Source organism: Papilio xuthus, unplaced genomic scaffold (genome assembly GCF_000836235.2).
Source record: "Papilio xuthus unplaced genomic scaffold, Pxut_1.1 DF827542.1, whole genome shotgun sequence".
Lineage (NCBI taxonomy): Eukaryota > Metazoa > Arthropoda > Insecta > Lepidoptera > Papilionidae > Papilio > Papilio xuthus.
In genome coordinates this window covers 3,414,924-3,420,923 of record NW_013531107.1, presented here as the reverse complement: position 1 = coordinate 3,420,923, position 6,000 = coordinate 3,414,924, and the positions used below count along the sequence as shown (strand labels likewise).

Genomic DNA, 6,000 nt, shown 5'->3' with positions numbered 1-6,000 from the left:
ACGGCCAAGAGCCAGCGCAGCGCGCGTCCAGTGTGAGTGCTAGTGTGGTCGCGCGGCATGTGAGGCTCCGCGCCGGTGGGAGGGCGCGCGGGCGGCGGCGGGGCCGGTTGACCGCGCGCCATGGGCGAGGAATACGCGCGTTCCCCCTGCGAGAGATTCCCGACGGCGGGCGCGTTCAGCGTGGCGCCGCCGGAGAGGCTCAGCCCGCCGCCGCCCGCGCCGCTGCCGGACCGCTTCTCGGCGTCGCCGCGCCGCGTGCGCCGCAGCGCGGAGGCTGACCGCGCGCGCCTGCCACGCTACGTGCCACCTGCAGCTCACGTGCCCGTCGAGCGCTACGTGCCTCGGCCGCCGGCGCCGCTGCGGCCGCCGCCCCCGGTCTACTGCGGGTTGGCGTGCCGGCCGCCGGCGCCGCGCAAGTGCTGCGGCCCGGCCTGCCGCGAGGACATCGTCGCCTCGCCGCCGCCAACGCGGTACGTGGAGTACGTGGGCGCGGCGGCGGCTCGGCGCCTAGCTTGCACGCCGCCGCCACCGCCGCCACCGGCGCTGCAGCTGCCCTGCGACGGTCCGGAGCCGCCGTGCTGCATACAGGCTCGCCGGAGACAGCAGCAGCCGCAGCTTGACTGGTGAGTCTATTGTTCTATCCTGCTACACGTCTACACACCACACCAAACACACCCTACCAAACAAATTGTCACCGCGAATGTATTCAGCAAACGCATATCGGTTTTGACAACATAAATTATTCGGCTGCATGTCGTTGTGTAAACGTTGTCCGAGCAAATATTACGCAGTCGGCAAATAATAATAATTGATGATGCGACCGCAAATGAAGGGTACCTAAAATTATATGAATTCGTATTTAATTCACTAACGATGTCCTAATTGAATTGTGACTAAAGCAATAAATACGTTTATGTTTAATCACATACGGTATCATTAAATCCCGTTTTTATGTTCTCGTTGGCTTTATTATTTTAAACATAAAACTATAGAAAACTTGAAAATAGGTAATCTATGAAAGTTGCAAGGTCCGTTTCATTAGTCTTAAAATGATCTCTGTGATCTCTCTGTTACATACATATGTAGCGTTAAATAAATCACTATTAGTACTAGAATTAGTTTGTTAAAAACTGACAACATTTGTTTGCGTTTGAAATAGATTGAATGAAATTATTAAAATCTAATTACACAATTATTACGCAAATAAACCAATCAAAACACATATGTTGTGTTAAAGATTTTCAATTTTGTAAATAAAAACAATATAAACAAATTAAAAATACAAAGAAATCTTGCACAAATAAATATTACATTACTAGCATGTTATACGCCATAGATATTAGTGTGCAACTTTCTTTTTAAAATTCCATAAACCGATTCTCTCTATATCTCTTCGGTAACCATAGTAATATTTGTAAAAATATTTATTTCATTGCAATTTTATTATATTTTAAATTAACGCCATCTAGTACAAAATTATAAAAACAATATGTAGCATATTATTAATCTATATACATTTACGATATATTTTTTAAATAATATTTGCAATTGTATATGGTAGAAATCTTCGCAAGTCATCCTAACGTATAGCTTTGGCTAGGTTATGTATCGTTGCAAACTGTCAAGATAAGTTTGTGGATAGACGTTTCTCAAATCTATTTTATTCACATGGTCAGAAAATGAACGAGGGTAATGTGTTGTGTAGATGCCTTCTTCGAAATATACACAAAAAAGGTCCGTCTCTATTTACTATATTACAAATACAGCTATGTCAGTCTACGTCAAATTTTCTAAGAAAAAAACCTTGAAACAGTTTTTGTAGGATAACGAAGGATATCGGAAGAGAAAGCTTCATTTTCTTGTTTATATTTATTTGTATAATGTCACTGTTTATACCCCAAGTATTTATTTATATACTAGCTGTCGCCCACAACTCCGTCCGTGCGGAATTAAAAAAAATAAAAATAATAAGTAGCCTTTGTTTTCTCCCAGACTATGCTCTACATCTGTGCCAAATTATAGTAAAATCAATTCCGGATATACCTTCAAACAAATATCCATCCATCTATACTTTCGCATTTATAATATTAGTTAGATTATTAAGGTTGATTATTCGAGTGACATATGTATTCATACAAGTTTCTTCAATGGAAACTCTTGGTTATATAACATATTTGCATCTAACTAGTCGACTGAATAACGCTTTGTATCATATTTGTTACCTATTTCTTTATACGTCGTCTTTTATTAGCGTTCCTTTTTAATGTTTCCAGTCCCGTTCGTTTTATGACAGCGATGGAATTTCGCTTGGGTCTCGTGAAATTTCCATTAAAAACTTTTGCGACTGCTCACAAAAAATTGACCTTTCATTGCCTACTATTAAAACGTGAACGAAATTTAGATTATTATTTAAAAAAAAATATATTTTATATGTCTAGACAAAAGACGGATAAATTGTTAGTGATTAAAAAAGGTTTTGAACTTTGATCTTGTACAGCTAATAGCAAATGTGTTCCTGTAACTCTAGTAAGTAAAAAAGCTATCCAATTACGGGTCCAATAGAATGGTATAATCCTTCACATGTCTATGGGATTGCATCCGAAACTCACTCAATCGTATTCCTAAGGCTTTAATACTATCGGGTAAGGGGAGTTTAAGACGGGTAATTGCTTCTGTGCAAGCGTTGACGCTACTTTTACCCTATTGCGGTCGATCTTCGAATGACATAAATTGCTTTCTGGAGCGGATTCGAATGTCGAACAATGCTATTGAATTCATTCGATGAGTTTTTGTCTGGAATAAATGTATGTAAAAGAAGTATAGATACATGTTGTATATAAAGAATATGAAAGACGTTTGAGTTCTTGTTTCTCAGTTGTGAAACTTGAAGGTACATAATTCCTTTTATCTATTAAGAAACTGACTAACCGTTGTTGATGGGACCAAAATGTCTGTATAAAACATATCGTCATCTCTGTAATTATCTTTGACAGAAGAAAGGCACACGCGGATATTGGTTTCAGGAACTCACGGTTAAACGCAGTTCAAATTTTAAGCGTCAATAGCCTAATGGTTAAGGGTACGGATATCCGACCACGTGGTCGGAGGTTCGAATCCCGCCATTCGACTATCGTCGTAAACCCATATCCTAGCACAAGCCTAGAGCTTAGTTGGAATGGTAAAAAAAATATTAGTAAATTTACAAAAAAAGATCTGCTAATGATCTCATAGTTTTGTCATTGATTACACACGACAGCATTTTTTTGGGATAGCCACGTAGACGAAGTCGAAGGCACAAGCTGGTTTAACGTATATGTAGGTATTGGTTAGGTGAACGTTTGAATAACTTACTCTACTCCTTTTTATTATTTAAACATACCTCGAAATATCAACCTTATTTCTTATCTTTTCCATTATTCTTTTTGAATACAAAACTAGTGGCATTCAAGTATTAATCCGCTTTGAAGATATTGTGTATTTTCCTTTGACAACGTGTAAAATATTATATTATTATTATTACTTTGGTTAGTGAATGTAAAATTTATCTTTTACCGTGAATTTCAATTTTTGTAAAACAAATAAACAAATGTTATCGTTATCTCTATTTTTTCAAAGAGAATAAAAGAGATGGCGATGTTGTAATACATATGTTAAAAGACTTATCGTTCTTAAAGATAAGCGACGCGGGCGTGTCAGGTGTTCTTTTGATATCATTTGACACGTTTTTGTGTACCGCGTCTGTGTACGAAGTTAGTCGAATTGTGTTTGTTAAATATTAATAAGAAATTTGTGTGCTTGTGTGTGTGAAAGTGACAGCGAGAAGAATTTCATCCATGAGAGAGTGGATTGTTGTTTTATAATGCATGAGAAGTAAGTTACCTTATAAGCAGACATGTCTTCAAATGTCTTTATTTTAATACGGGGTTTTTATCAGTATTTATCATGATTACAAGTGACATCTCTTAGTGCATAATGCATTTATTGGATATTAAATCTGTTTTATTAACATGAAGATAGATGGCATTATGAATTAACTAATTGCTAATTCCTGTTATCGTGTTTCATTTTTGCAAAATACAGATTATAGGCGCGAGTCATTGTCCGGTCGTGACAGACGGCCTCCATAAGCGAGAAACTCTTGTAAGAGAGAAACCTCTATAAGCAAGAAAAACTTCTTGCTTATAGAGGTTGAACCCTCCCTTATCTTTTCGAAGATACCGTGTTATAAATCGTAAACCTATTATGTACATTGAATTTAACAGTTTATCTTTGGAAAACCCTGTTTTTATTTTGATATAGATTGTAAAGTTTATACATTCATATAATAAAATGTTAGGATTATAATTGTAATGGGTCTATAAAACAAAAGTAACGGCCCTTGGGATAAAAGTATGCGGCGATATAAGTGCCTCGGCAACTCTAAGTAAGCTAGGGAGGTGCGTGATTTATCGATGGCGTTTCTGAAAAAGCAGCGCCGAACCAAAACAAGCGAATAAGGAAGATAAATGAATTACTTTCGTTTTGAACGGACCCATTTGTACGTTACCTGCCACACCGAATTGCTTTGTAATTTATTTTTGATCATATTTTTTATTGCGTTATTAATTTTTAAACGGATATTCGGCTTCATTTATATTTCTACTATCGAATGCAGTAGAACTGTTTGTTAGAGTTCGCAAGATTTTATTTTTAGGTTATAAATTGTGTATTAAAAGCCGTTGCACAATATAATTCGACATTACACGTTACTTGAAATGACATCATTATCTTGTACTTTTATAATTGAAATAAAATTGATATCAGTATACGTCAATTTCTGATACTAAAAACCCTGTTTAATATTGTTTTATCTATTTTGTCAAAGATAAACAGAGATGACGTATTTTATACAGAGATTTTGGTTTCAGAAATCAACTGTAAATGTAATTAGAAATGACCCGTAATATAAACGTTTTTGATTCCATTTTTAAAAAGCTTACACAGATTATTTTAAAACAGAAAAGAAGAAAACCCACCGCATACATAGTGCACTCGCAGAAAATGTAAATTAGGTTGTGTAAATAATTTTCTTACTCGCATTTCATGTCATGCGCTAGAATTATAGCAACTGCGTTTATGTTTTTTAATTATAAAGCAGCAAGCATTATTACAGTAACAAAAACAAATATAATATAGTATGGAAGTTGAAATTACGTTAGTGCTATTACATTTAGACATTATTAGTTAGAATCCTTTGGCGCGAATGACGTGCTTTCGTTACAAAGTCCAGTATCAGAATGAATAGTGAGGGGTAACAAACGTCGACATTTTAGTAAGGCTAGTGTAGTACACTGCCAAATTTTCGGATTTTCTTCTTAACATTGCATAAATATATCTAGTTTGTCGTACTGTTTCCTAAAGGAATTCTTTAGTGTAGTTTCTGTTCTTTGGTGAACAGTAAAATGCCAATATCCATGATTGTGTGCAGTCAACTGGCGGTGTTTTACGTCCAAAGCGATAATCGTTTGAATCGTCTCATTCCATTATTCAAATCATTACGTAATAATGTAGTGTTCAAATTTAAAATAGTTGTAATAAAAATTGATTAATTATATGATGGAAACATTGGCATCCGTTTGTTAACACTCTAACTGCCATATTCAAAACTCATCTTCTTTAAATGGTTACTAAACGTGGTTTTCGGATACCAAAATCCATGTTTAAAACACGTTTTCTCTGTTTTGTCAAAGATAATGACAGGGATGACAATGTTTTATACAGAGACTTTGGTCTCAGGTCGGAGAGTATCTTAGTGTAGATTTAATATGAGAAATTGACACTAAGCGATGTTTAAAGAAGCCGCTGTCAGGAGGACGGTACCTACTATTCCCACTTACAAAGTCACTACAAGCGCTTTATGTATGAAAAGTTACAACGTACATTGCCTTTGTAATGCCTTATGTCCTTGTTAGCTACTCAAACATAGTTTAAAAACTTGCTTTAAGAACAGTTCAACGACAA

At 36.9% G+C, this 6,000-nt stretch overlaps 1 protein-coding gene across 1 annotated transcript in view; it reads left to right on the top strand.

Annotated features, from left to right (window-relative positions):
* The first annotated feature begins 569 nt into the window (after positions 1-569).
* rho-5 (rhomboid-5) overlaps positions 570-6,000 on the top strand; it is a 106,473-nt gene continuing 101,042 nt past the window's right edge. The window contains exon 1 of the mRNA XM_013314095.1: positions 570-623. The gene's annotated coding sequence lies outside the window, so the exon portion shown is untranslated. The remainder of the gene's footprint in view (positions 624-6,000) is intronic.